The sequence below is a fragment of the Callithrix jacchus genome, chromosome 12, assembly GCF_049354715.1.
Source record: "Callithrix jacchus isolate 240 chromosome 12, calJac240_pri, whole genome shotgun sequence".
In the NCBI taxonomy this organism is placed as follows: Eukaryota; Metazoa; Chordata; class Mammalia; order Primates; family Cebidae; genus Callithrix; species Callithrix jacchus.
Window position 1 is genome coordinate 22925224 of NC_133513.1, and position 13806 is coordinate 22939029.

A 13806-nucleotide genomic window follows, 5' to 3' on the forward strand; every position below is an offset into this window, starting at 1 on the left:
ATGTCTCAGCCATCTTGGACGTCTCCTTCCCTAGCTAGCTAAAGAGCAAGCACTTTCACAGAGCTGATACTGTCACATGCCCAAGGCATCCTCCAGTAGCCCTTATGCGGGCGTGACAGAGGACTTACAGCATCTTGCCTTAGGGTCACCTCTTTTTCCAATGCCACTTCAGTCCCATACTTCTTGACCTGAGACTTAATAAGATTAAAGATTATATAATTATATACATGTATATAGTTATGATTACATATGAATAGCTATGTGATTATTATATATAGGAATAGCTATATAAGTATCTCTAATTTGTTTCTAATTCTATGTTTATATGAGAATATGCTGAGGCTTCAGACCCTTGCCTCGGCTCTTGCGGGGATTCCCCCCCCCACCACTGCCAATTTGGACTAGCCACAACGTAAGTGTTCAGATGCCACCTGTGGCTATTGGCAACAGTATTGGATAGCACAGCCCTAGAGATTGATGGAAAAAATAAGAGTAAGCTAGGTTGGGTAAGATGTGAATTCTGGCATATAATGAAGGCTTTTGCCATCTTTTTTGTACAACACAGCCACTAATTATCTGAAGGTTTAATGACAGTCTAAGCTATTTTCCCATTCCCCCCAAAATAAAACATCAATATTTTAGCTATAGAATCAGTAAAGTGGCCATGCATGTTGGCTCATGCCTGTAATCCCAGCACTTTTGGGAGGCTGAGGTGGGCAGATTAACTGAGGTCAGGAGTTCGAGACCAGGCTGACCAAAATGGAGACACCTCATCTCTATTAAAAAAAAAAAAAATACAAAAAATTAGTTGGGTGTGGTGGCACCTACCTGTAATCCCAGCTACTTGGGAGGCTGAGGTAGGAGAATCGCTTGAACCTGGGAGGCAGAGGTTGGAGTGAGCCTGAGATCGCGCCATTGCCCTCCAGCCTGGGCAACAAGAGTGAAACTCCATGTCACAAAAAGAATCATTAAGGCATTGATCAAGGATATACTTTGCCAAGTAAGTATTTGGTAACATAGCTTAATAGATTGATCATAAATTTTGCTCTTGATTTTAATTGTTAACATACATGAACCTGAAAATTAAAGTTACCAAAAGCTATTTGGAATATGTCACAGCTATTACATCCTAACCTTCTCACTTTGAAAGGGGAAATGCTCGTGTGGGACAGCACAGAGCATGTCAGTCCTATCACCTTGCAGAACTTAATTGGCTCAGTGGAGAAGTCAGACCCTTAAATACTTACATTGGTAAAAAGAATTGATTAAAACACCAAACTCAAATAGCAAGAAAAAGAAACTTAAGGAATATAGTGGGGAACTATTGTTTTAAAAAAACTGAGGGGGCCGGGTGTGGTGGCTCACGCGGTCAAGAGATGGAGACCATCTTGGTCAATATGGTGAAACCCCGCCTCTACTAAAAATACAAAAAATTAGCTGGGCATGGTGGCATGTGCCTGTAATGCCAGCTACTCAGGAGGCTGAGGCAGGAGAATTGCCTGTTTCCATGAGACAGACGTTGCGGTGAGCTGAGATTGCACCATTGCACTCCAGCCTGGGTAACAAGAGCGAAACTCCGTCTCAAAAAAAAAAAAAAAACCAAACTGAGGGAACTTGGAATGTCAGCAAGATGGCAGGTCTTTCCAACACTCATCCCCCTGCAGAATCATCAATTTAAATAATATCCACACACAAAAATAACTTCACAAGAGCTAAGGAACCACAAGAGATTACAGTACCTCAGTGTGCCACAGAAATAAGACGTATTGAAGAGGACAGGAAGGACAATTTTATATTACCCAGCTTACCCCACTCCCCAACCCCAGGTGGCACAGGGTGGAGAGAGATAACCTCCACTTAGAGGAAGGAGAGGAAAGTGAACATTGGACCCCAAAATTATGGCAGGCCTGCACCCATGAGCTCACATTCTAGTAGACTCCCCTCCCCACCCCAGTCCAGCCCCATCTGAGTAAACCCTAGCACTCGGTTGGCCTTTATAGACCCAGGCTCTAGGTCAGCCCTCAGAGACCTAGGCTCCAAGCCAGTATCTACATACCCTAGCTCCAGGCTGGTCTATATGACCCCAGGCTAGCACCTACAATCACAGGCTCCAGTACAATACCTGTGGACCCAAGCTATGTGCCTGCCTCAGCACCAGACTCCAGTGGACCCAGGGTCGAGGCACACACCTCGTAAACCTCAATGCCAGGCAGACCCTGGCAGACTGAGGCTCCAGAACAGTCCCAGTGGACCCAGGAACTGGGCCCACCCCTGCAGGTTCAGGCTTCAGGCTTCAGGCTGTGGACCTAGGCTTCAGGTTAGCTCCCTGGATGCAGGCTCCAAGCCTGCCCTTGTGACCCAGGCTCTGGTTGTAGACCTGCAGACCCAATCAACTGGCCCACTCCACCAGACCTACATTACAAGATTAATCCTATGCATGCAAGCACCAGGCTCATCCATCTGGTGACCTAGGTACTAGGTCAGCCTGCCTGAGGACTCCAGCAGCAAGCCTGCCCACAGACCACACCAGACAACTTGCCCAGAATCTCTGAATGGGCTCTCTGGTGAAGGGCTGTTCCAGGCAAAGCCATACTTCAAAGATTAGAATCAATTCTTACACTTCATCAAATGTACAGACATCAACATATGACCACAAGGATCAAGATCAGGGAGACATGCTATCACCAAAGGAATGAAATAAAGCACCAGAAATCTACCCTAAGGAAATGGAGATTTATGAATTGGCTGACAAGTCAAAACAGTTTTAAGGAAGCTCAGCAGACTTCAATAAAATACATAGATTTAATTCAATAAAATCAAGAAAACAACCAAATCAAGAAATCTAATAGACTGAAGTTATATATGTTTTACAAACCATTCTGAAGCTGAAAATACAATGAATGAAATGAAAATTGGAATAGTGAGCATCAAAAGAATTGATCAAGCAGAGAATATATGAACTGGAAGACGGATTATTTGGAAATATAGCCAGAGGAACAAAAAGAATGAAAAGGAATGCAGAAATAGTATGGGATTTATGGGCCAGCATCAAAGGAGCAAATATTTGAGTTATAGAAGTTCACTAAGGAGAAGAAAGAAATGAGAGGTTACAAAATAGTAGCAGAAAACTTTCCAAATCTGGAGAAAGATATAAATGTCCAGGTGAAGGAATGCCAAAGGTCTCCGATCAGATTCAGTATGAACAAGACTATACCATGACATATTATAATCAGATTGTCAAAAATCAAAGGACAAAGGGAAGACCCTAAAAGCAGCTAGAGAAAACAAGCAGATCTCATATAAGGGAGTTCCAATAAGGCTAGCACTTCTCAGCAGAAACCTTACACGCCAGGAGAGAGTGGGATATATTCAGAGTGCTAAACGAAAACAAATTGCCAACCACAAATACTTTATCCAGCAAAACTTCAGAAATGGAGAAAAAGACTTTCCCAGACAGACAAAAGCTGAAGCAGTTAGTTCATCACCACCAGCTATGTGTTTATAAAAAATGTGCAAGGGAGTTCTTGAAGCTGGTAGAAAAGGATGTTAATTAGTAAAATAAAAACATATGAAAGTATAAAACTGGTAAAAGTATACTGTCAAACTCAGGAATACTCTAATATGGTAGTGGTGGCGTGTATATCACTTTAGTATGAAGGTTAAAAGACAAAAGACAAAACTATCAATAGCTAATTTGTTAAGGGATACACAATATAAAATCTGTAAATTGTGACATCAAAACCAAAATGTGAAGATGGCCGTTTAGGAGCAGCTCAGGATTGCAGCTCCCAGTGAAAGCAGAGGGTGAGTGGACGCCACATTTCCAGACAGATCTTTATTGTCCACAGACCAGGAGATTCCCAGGCGGAGGAGCCCCACACGCTGTTTTGGCCAGCGCGGCTGTTTTGCCAGTGCCCTGGCATGACAGTTCTGTGAACAAAATACACTGGTCTGGTTGCCCTTTTAAGCTGGCGATTGGACCTCCGGGAAGGCAGAAGTCGCCCATTCATCTGATTAAACAGGGGACTGAAACAGGGAGCCAGGCCAGAAGATTCCAGGCAAAAAAGTGCCACAAATCTCAGCGCCGTTGTTTCAGCTGGTGCAGTGGGTCACCGCACGGGAAATCAAACAGATCCTGGCGCCTTTTAGGCAGGCGACTGGAACACCTGGGAGAGAGTCAATTGTTCAACTTAAAAAAAAAAAAAAGGCTCTGAGGCAGGGAGCCAGGTGATCAGGCTCGGCAGGTCCCACCCCCGCCAAAAAAAAAAAAAAAGAAAAAAAAACCAATAATCGAAACTGCTCTGGGTTGAGAGTTTTCACAGCAAACACAGCTGAACCCAGGACAGTCCAGCTCTGTGGGGGAGGGGCGTCCGCTATTACTGAGGCTCTCCACCCCTACGGAGGCAGCCTGCCATTGCTGAGGCAACCCACCATTACAGAGAGAGTTTGCCATTACAGAGGTGGGCCACCATTGCCAAGGCAGTTCTAATCAGACCCATATAAACAGGACTGCAGGGAAGTTCACACAGCAGCAGGGCGGAGTCCACAGCAGCTCAAGCAAAGCCTCTGCAGGCAGACAGTGACTAGGCTGCCTCCTTGCTGGGCAGGGCAGCCCTCATAAAAAGGCAGCAGCACAATGGAAACTCATAAATAAAGCCCTAACTCCTGGGGACAGAACACCCGGGAAAAAAAAGGGGGTTATGAGTTCTGCTGCAGCAGACTTAACGTATCTGCCCAGCAGCTCTGAATGAACAACGGAGCTCACAGCTCAGCACTTGAGATCCTATAAAGGACAGACTGTCTCCTCAAGCAGCTCCCTGACCCCCATATATCCAAAGTCACCTCAAAAAGGGCTGATCAGACTGACATTTGGTGGGCATCCTTCCGGGACAAAGATAGCAGAAGAAGAAACTGGTAGCAACCTTTACTGTTCTGCAGCCGCTGCAGGTGATCCCCAGGCAAGCAGGGCCTGGAGTGGACCTCAGCAGTCCTACAGCAGAGGGGCCAGATTGTCTCCTTCCCTAGCTAGCTAAAGAGCAAGCACTTTCACAGAGCTGATACTGTCACATGCCCAAGGTATCCTCCAGCAGCCCTTATGCAAATCAAAACTACACTGAGATACCATCTCACACCAGTTAGAATGGCGATCATTAAAAAATCTGGAGACAGCAGATGCTGGAGAGTATGTGGAACACTTTTACACTGCTGGTGGGAGTGTAAATTAGTTCAACCATTGTGGAAGACAGTGTGGCAATTCCTCAAGGACCTAGAAATAGAAATTCCATTTGACCCAGCAATCCCATTACTGGGAATATATCCAAAGGATTATAAATCGTTCTACTATAAGGACACATGCACACGAATGTTCATTGCAGCACTGTTTACAATAGCAAAGACCTGGAACCAACCCAAATGCCCATCGATGATAGACTGGACAGGGAAAATGTGGCACATATACACGATGGAATATTATGCATCGTTTAAAAACGATGAGTTCCTTTGTATGGACATAGATGAACCTGGAGACCATCATTCTCAGCAAACTGACAGAAGAACAGAAAATGAAATACCACATGTTCTCACTCATAGGCGGGTGTTGAACAATGAGAACACATGGACACAGGGTAGGGAGCACTACACACTGGGGTCTGTTGGGGGAAGTAGGGGAGTGACAGCAGGGGGTGGGGAGTTGGGGAGAGATAGCATGGGGAGAAATGCTAGATATAGGTGAAGGGGAGGAAGGCAGCAAATCACACTGCCATGTGTGTACCTATGCAACAATCTTGCATGTTCTTCACATGTACTCCAAAACCTAAAATGCAATTTAAAAAAAAATGTGGGGGAGGGGGTAGAATTAAAAGTGTAGTTTTTAAAGCAATTAAGGTTTTCTGCTTAAAATAGTCTATAATCACTGTTTTACATAAGCCTCATAATAAACACAAAGCAAAAACCTGTAGCAAATTCGCAAAAGATAAAAAGGAATCAAAGCTTACCTCTGGAAAGAATAACCACAACGGAAGACCATAAGAGAGAAAGGATCTACAAAACAACCAGAAAACAACAAAACAGCAGTAGTAACTCCTTAGCTACCAATAACAGATAGGTAAGGAGTTACTACGCAAATGTAAATGGACTAAATTCTCCAATCTGGCCAGACACGGTGGCTCATGCCTGTAATCCCAGCACTTTGGGAGGACCAGGTGGGTGGATCATGAAGTCAGGAATTTGAGACCAGCCTGGCCAACATGGTGAAACCCCATGTCTACTAAAAATACAAAAATTACCTGGGTGTGGTAGCAAGTGCCTGTAATCCCAGCTACTCAGGAGGCTGAGGCAGCAGAATCGTTTGAACCTGGGAAGGGGAGAGGTTGCAGTGAGCTGAGATTGTGCCATGCACTCCAGCCTGGGCGACAGGGCAAGATTCCATCTGAAAAACAAAAACAAAAATAAAAACAAAAAAAACCCTCAAATACATTTACAGTGAATGTAAATGGTTTAACTCTTCCATAATCCAAAGTGGCTGGATTAAAAAAAAAAAAAAAAAAAGATCTAACTATATGCTGCCAAAATGTGTCTCATATAACCTGCAAGGACACACAGATTGAAAGTGAAGGAATGGAAAATAACATTCATACAAAGGGAAACCAAAAGAGAACAAGAGAGTTATACTTACATCAGATAAACTTTAAGTCAAAACTGTAAAATGAGACAAAGAAGGTCACTGTGTAATGATAAAGGGGTCACTGAACAATTGTAAATGTTCACCCAACATCTGAGCACCTAAATATAGAAAGCAAATATGAATAGATCTGAAGGGAAAGACTGTATTACAATAATAGTGATTTCAATATCCCACTTTCAGTAATGGACAGATCAAGGCAAAAAAAAAAATCATTAAGAAAGCATCAGACTTTAACTACACATTAAACAAAATGGACATAACAGACATAAACAGGAGATTCCATCCAACAGCAGAATACACATTCTTCTCGAGCACACATGGAACATTGTCCAGGATAGATAATATATTAGGGCTCAGTCTTAAGTATCTTGAAACTAGAAATTAGTAACAGGAGGAATTTCAGAAAAACAATTATGTGGAAGTTAAACATGCTCCTGAACCAACAAATGGGCCAAAGAAAAAATTAAAAAGTTTTTAAATATCTTGAGACAAAAATGGACACAAAACATGAAATACAACAAAAGCAGCTCTAAGACAGAAATTTATAGCAATCACCACCCACATCAAAAAGAAAAGACCTCAGATGAACAATCCAATGTTACACCGCAAGGAACTAGAAAAAAAAAAAACTAGGATGACTTAATAAAAGGAAACAGGCCAGGTGAGATGGCTCAAGCCTGTAATCCCAGCACTTTGGGAAGTTGAGGTAGGCACATGACCTGAGGTCAGGAGTTCAAGACCAGCCTGGCCAACATGGCAAAACCTCGTCTCTACTAAAAATGCAAAAAAATTAGCCAGGCATGGTGACATGCTCCTGTAGTCCCAGCTACTCAGGAGGCTGAGGCAGGAGAATTGCTTGAACACAAGAAGTAGAGGTTGCAGTGAGCCGAGATTATACTACTGTACTCCAGCCTGGGCAATAGAGTAAGACTCCATCTCAAAAATGCATGCATACATACATACATACATGGAAATAATAAAGACCAGAGTGAGACAGTCTCAAAAATAAATAAAAGAAAACAATAAAAACCAGAGCTGAATAAAATAAAAAGATCAACAAAACTCAGTTGGTTTCTTGAAAAGAAAAAACTGACAAACTTCTAGCTAAGAAAAAAGAGAGAAGACTCACACATAATTAGAAATGAAAAAATATAATCCTAGCACTTTGGGAGGCCAAGGCAGGTGGACCACCTGAGGTCAGGAGATCGAGATCAGCCTGGCCAACATGGTAAGACCTCATCTCTACTGAAAAATACAAAAATTAGCCTGGCATGGTGGCAGGCACCTGTAATTCCAGCTACTTGGGAAGCTGAGGCAGGAGAATCAAGTACTTGAGCTAGGAAAGGGAAGGCTGCAGTGAGCTGAGATCCCGCCAATGCACTCCAGCTTGGATGACAAAGTGAGAAACTGGTCTCAGAAAAGAAAAAAACAAACAAAAACAAATGGAAAAAGAGGCTGACTACAACTGATACCATAGAAATACAATGGATTAGGCCAGGCGTGGGGGCTCACACTTGTAATCCCAACACTTTAGGAGGCTGAGATGGGTGGAACACCTGACCTCAGGAGTTCGAGACCATTCTGGCCAACTCTACTAAATGTTGGGTTTAGTGAAACCCCATCTCTACTAAAAATACAGAAACTAACCAGGAGTGGTGGCGCATGCCTGTTATACCAGCTACTTGGGAGGCTGAGGCAGGAGAATCGCTGGAACCTGGGAGGTGGAGTTTGCAGTAAGCTGAGACTGTGCTACTGCACTCCAGCCGGGTGACACAGTGAGAATCCATCTCAAAAAGAAAAGAAAAGAAAATTAGACTAATATCCTTGATTTACGCAGCTGCAAAAACCTCACCAGAACCAGCAAACCAAATTCAACAGCACATCAAAAGGCTCATTCACTGAGATTTATCTAGCCTGAGCAATATAGCAAAACCCATCTCTGCAAAAAAACCTTTTTTTTTTAATTAGCCAGGTATGCTGCTACATACCTATAATCCCAGCTACTTGGAAAGCTGAGGCAGGAGGATTGCTTGCGTCCAGGAGTTCGAGACTGCACTGAGCTATGACCACCACTGCATTCTAGCCTGAGTGACAGAGTGAGACCCTGCCTCCAAAACAAATGAATTTGGATTTATCCCTGGGATTCAAGGATGGTTCAATGGTTCAACATATGCAAATCAATAAATATGATACACCACATTAGCAGAATGAACGACAAAAACCATATAATCATCTCAATAGATGCAGAAAAAGAGTCTGAAAATGAACCACTATTCAGGACTAAAAATCAACAAATTAAGTATACAAGGAATGCCCACTCTTACCACATCCATTCGACAAAACACTGGAAGTCCTAACTATAGCAAATGCACAAGAAAAATATAAGGCTAGTGGCTCACGCCTGTAATCCCAGCACTTCGGGAGGTCGAGCAGGTGGATCACTTGAGGTCAGGAGTTTGAGACCAGCCTGGCCAACATGGTGAAACCCCAACTCTACTAAATATACAAAAATTAGCCAGCTGTGGTGGTGCAAGCCTGTAATCCCAGTTACTTGGGAGGTTGAGGTAGGAGAATCGCTTGAACCCAGGAGGTGGAGGTTGTGGTGTACCCAAATTGTGCCACTGCACTCCAGCCTGAGGTGGACAAGAGTGAAACTCTGTCTCAAAAACCAGCACTACCCTCAAACAAAAGCTTCTGTACAGCAAAGGAAACAAACAACAAAATGAAAAGGTAACCTACAGACTAAGAGAAAATACTTACAAACTATATATCTAATAAAGGGTTAATAACCAAGATATATAGGGAACTCAATAGCATTAAAATGAATAAACTATTTTAAAATGGGCAAACCATCTGAGTAGATATTTCTTCAAAGACATAAAAATGGCCAGCAGGGATATGGGTACTCAACATCACTAATCATCAGGAAAATGCAAATCAAAACTACCCTGAGATACCTCACGTTAGGGTGGTTTTTATCAAAAAGACAAGCAGCAGCAAGTGGTGAAGTTGTGGAGAAAATGGTACACTTGTACACTGTTGATCAGAATGCAGATTGGTGCTGCACTGTGGAAAACAGTATGCATGCTCTTAAAGACAGAACTACCATATGATACAACAATCCCTCTTCTGGGCATACACCTAAAGGAAATGAAACCACCACCTTGTAAAGATACCTGTGTTCCCATGTTCATTGCAGCAGTATTCACAGTAGCCAACATATGGAAACAACCAAGGTGTCCATCAATAGATGAATGGATAAGAGAATTGTGCTATAATATACACACATACCATGGAACTTCAGCACCAAAAAGGGAAGTCCTGCCATTTGCAACAACAGGGATGAAGCTGGAGGAGGACATCAAGTGAAGTAAGCCAGACACAGGAAGAAAAATACTGCATGATCCCATTTGTATGTTGAATCTTAAAAACAAACATCATCATCATCATCATCAACAGTAAAACAGTGGTTACCAGGGGTGGGGGAAATGGGGAGAGGTAAGTCAAAGTTGCAGTTATGTAAGATGGACAAAGCTAAGAGATCTAACAGACAACATGAGGGCTTATAGTTAATACAATTGTATCATATACTGGTAATTTGCCAAGAGGTGATTTTAGGTACTCTTATCTCTCATCTCTCTCTCTCTCTCACACACACACAGGTATGTTATGATGGCTATGTTAATTTACTTGACTGTAGTAATCACTGTATATATCAAGTATATCAAAACTTTGAATATATTAAATATATACAATAAGAACATAAAAGGGTGTAGATACGTATAAAACAAAGGAAGGGGAAAAGTGAAAATAAGTTTTATTTGATGATGAAACAACACCACAAAAAGGTATAGTTTTTTTTTTTTTTTTTTAAGAGACAGGGTCCCACTCTATTTCCCAGGCTGTACTACAGGGGCTATTCACAGGTGTGGTAATAGTGCATTGCCTCAGCCTGCCACATAGCTGGGACTATAGGTACATACTACTGTGCCTGTCTCATTTTTTATATAAATTCTTAAAACAGGAATAGATGGATTCCTGATTAATAAAAATTCAGCATTATGCTACATCAAACAATAGACTTTTTTTTAGGATTCAGACAAGCAAGTTTGCTCTCACCATATTTAACATTCTGGATATTTCAGAGCATTTAAACAAGTATAAAAAGTAGCCAAACATTATTTTTCCAGGTATGTCAGTCAAATAAGACATTCTCCATAAGAATTCAACAAGATAGCTGAAATCAATAGCTTTTCTATATGCAACTAGTCACAAAATATAACAGAAGAAAAATCTCATTTACAGCATCCAAGAGACAAACATTTTTAAAAAATATGCGAGACCTAAATGGTAAAAATTTGAAAACTCACTGACACACACAAAGACCATTAAAACAAATGGAAAGACATACAGCCATGTTTTTGGATAGAAGCCTCTGTATGATTAAGTCTGTCCTTTTTAATCTATTTCTTTAACTTGATCTCAATAGAGTACTAATTTCCCCTCAAGAACCAGACAAGCTAATTTTAAAGTTCATATTGGGAAAAAACGCAAAAAAAAAAAAAAATCCAGGAAAATTCTGAAAGAGTAATGAGAGAAGTTTAACTTTCCCTTAGCAGTTATGAAAATATAAATTGCCAATCCCAGCACTTTGGGAGGCCGAGGCGGGTGGATCACGAGGTCGAGAGAACGAGACCAACCTGGTCAACATGGTGAAACCCCGTCTCTACTAAAAATACAAAAAATTAGCTGGGCACGGTGGCACGTGCCTGTAATCCCAGCTACTCAGGAGGCTGAGGCAGGAGAATTGCCTGAACCCAGGAGGCGGAGGTTGCGGTGAGCTGAGATCGCGCCATTGCACTCCAGCCTGGGTAACAAGAGGGAAACTCCGTCTCAAAAAAAAAAAGAAAAGAAAAAGAAAAAGAAAATAAAAATTGCCAAGTACAGCAATTTAAAACTTCAAAATAATAAAAAGTAAAAATTTAAAACTGCATTAGGTACATGAAAATCAGATCCTAGAACAGAAGTAGGTTAAAATTCACATAGATATTTAGTACTAATATGAGTGGCATCTCAAGTGATGCTGGATAGACTTCAGATGGATCAAATAATTCTCTAACACAAAGACATGTTAAAGATTCATATACATGAAAGTGGCCAGGTGTGGTGGCTCACACCTGTATTCCCAGCACTTTGGGAGGCCGAGGCAGGCAGATCACTTGAGGCCAGGAGTTTGAGACATGGCAAAACCCCATCTCTACTAAAAATACAAAAAGTTAGCTGGGTATGGTGGCACGTACCTGCAGTCCCAGCTACTCAACTTGGGAAGGCTGAAGCATGAGAATTGCTTGAACCCAGGAGGTGGAGGTTGCAGTGAGTCGAGATCACACTATTGTACTCCAGGCTGGGCAACAGAATGAGATGCTGTCTCCACCCCCTCCAAAAAAATTCATATACAGTTGCCTTTGGAGTTACCTTTGGGAGGCAAAGGCAGGGCCAGGATTGCGTGAGCTCAGGAGTTCAAGACCAGCCTGGGCAACACAGCGAAATCCCATCTCTACAAAAAGTTAAAAAATTAGCTGGGCATGGTGGCACACACCTCTAGTAGGAAGGCTGAGGTGGGAAGACTGCTGGGGCCCAGAAGTCCAGGGCTGCAGTGAGCTGTGTTCATGCCATCACACTCCAGACTGGGCAACAGAGCAAGACCTTCTCAAAAAAAAAAAAAAAAAACAACAAAATAATCAAGATAAAAATTAAGATAGTCTGTGACAAAACATTTTCAAACTTCTAACTACAAAACTGCATGCATCTTCTTAAGTACTAGTGCTTTTTTAAAAAATTGGCCAAGGAGACTACAAATGACTCACAGATTAAAAAATATTCAAGTCTTAATAGAAATGCAAACATAGGCTACAAGGAAAACACCATTTTTCTCCTATTAGTTTGGCAAAGGTCAAAAAGGTTCCTGGCACAAGTATGAAAAAACAGACATCCTCATCCATTGCTAATAGGAGTATCAAACGCTGGATGACAGTAATGGCAAAATGCCTTTTTACTTTACTTCTGTCTTTTACACTCACAAATGGCCATAGATACACATAAGGCTGTTCATTACTTTTTCTTTGGTAGTAGCAAAAGACTAGAAACAATCTGCTCACTAGGTACTATTTAAACAAATTATTATATATCCATAAACTGGAATACTACGTAGCTACTAAAAGGAATGTACATCATCAACCAAAGATACATGGCTCAATAAAAATGTAAGATGCAGAAGAGTGCCTATGCTCATTTGCATAAAAATGCAGAATGACAAACATAGCAATTGTGCTAATTTATGCACAGAATATTTTAGAAGATTATACATGAGGGCTGGGCACAATGGCTCACACCTGTAATCCTAGCACTTTGGGAGGCAAAGGCGGGCAGATCACCTGAGGTCAGGAGTTGGAGACCAGCTTGACCAACATGGAGAAACCCTATCTCTACTAAAAATACAAAATTAGCCAGGCAGGGTGGTGCATGCCTATAATCCCAGCCACTCAGGAGGCTGAGGCATGAGAATCGCTTGAACCCAGGAGGCGGAGGTTGCAGTGAGCCAAGATTACGCCACTGCACTCCAGCCTGTGCAAAAAGAGCAACAAAACTCCATCTCAAAAAAAAAAAAAAAAAACAAACCACGGAATATACATGAAACTGGTAAATAGCTGATTTCAGGGAGGAAATGGACTGAGAAGGGGTCCTGTCTCCAGGCTGTAGTCTAATCCTAGTTCATGGTCTATTAGGAACCAGGCTGCGCAGCAGGAGGCGAGCAGCAGGTCAGGGTGAAGCTTCAGCTGTTTTTACAGCTGCTCCCCAACACTCCCATTTACGCCTGAGCTCCCCCACCCGTCAGCTCAGCAGTGGTATTAGATCCTCACAGGGAGCCCAAACCCTATTGTGAACTGCACATGCGAGGAATCTAGGTTGTGCACTCTTTATGATAACTGATGCCTGATGATCTGAGGTGGGACAGTTTCATCCTGAAACCATCCCCTGTTATCTTGGGACTGTGGAAGAAACTGTTCCACAAAACCAGTCCCTGGTGCCAAAAAATTACGTACCGCTGCTTTACAAAGAAAAAT

At 42.1% G+C, this 13806-nt stretch overlaps 1 long non-coding RNA gene across 1 annotated transcript; it reads right to left on the reverse strand.

Moving 5' to 3' along the window:
- Positions 1-75: 75 nt before the first annotated feature.
- Positions 76-6423, reverse strand: LOC144578597 (uncharacterized). The gene is made up of 4 exons (XR_013524715.1): positions 6285-6423; positions 5994-6039; positions 829-927; positions 76-194 (listed from the first exon to the last, which is right to left on the reverse strand). It is a non-coding gene; the product is annotated as an uncharacterized LOC144578597 (long non-coding RNA).
- Between the last annotated feature and the right edge of the window lie 7383 nt (positions 6424-13806).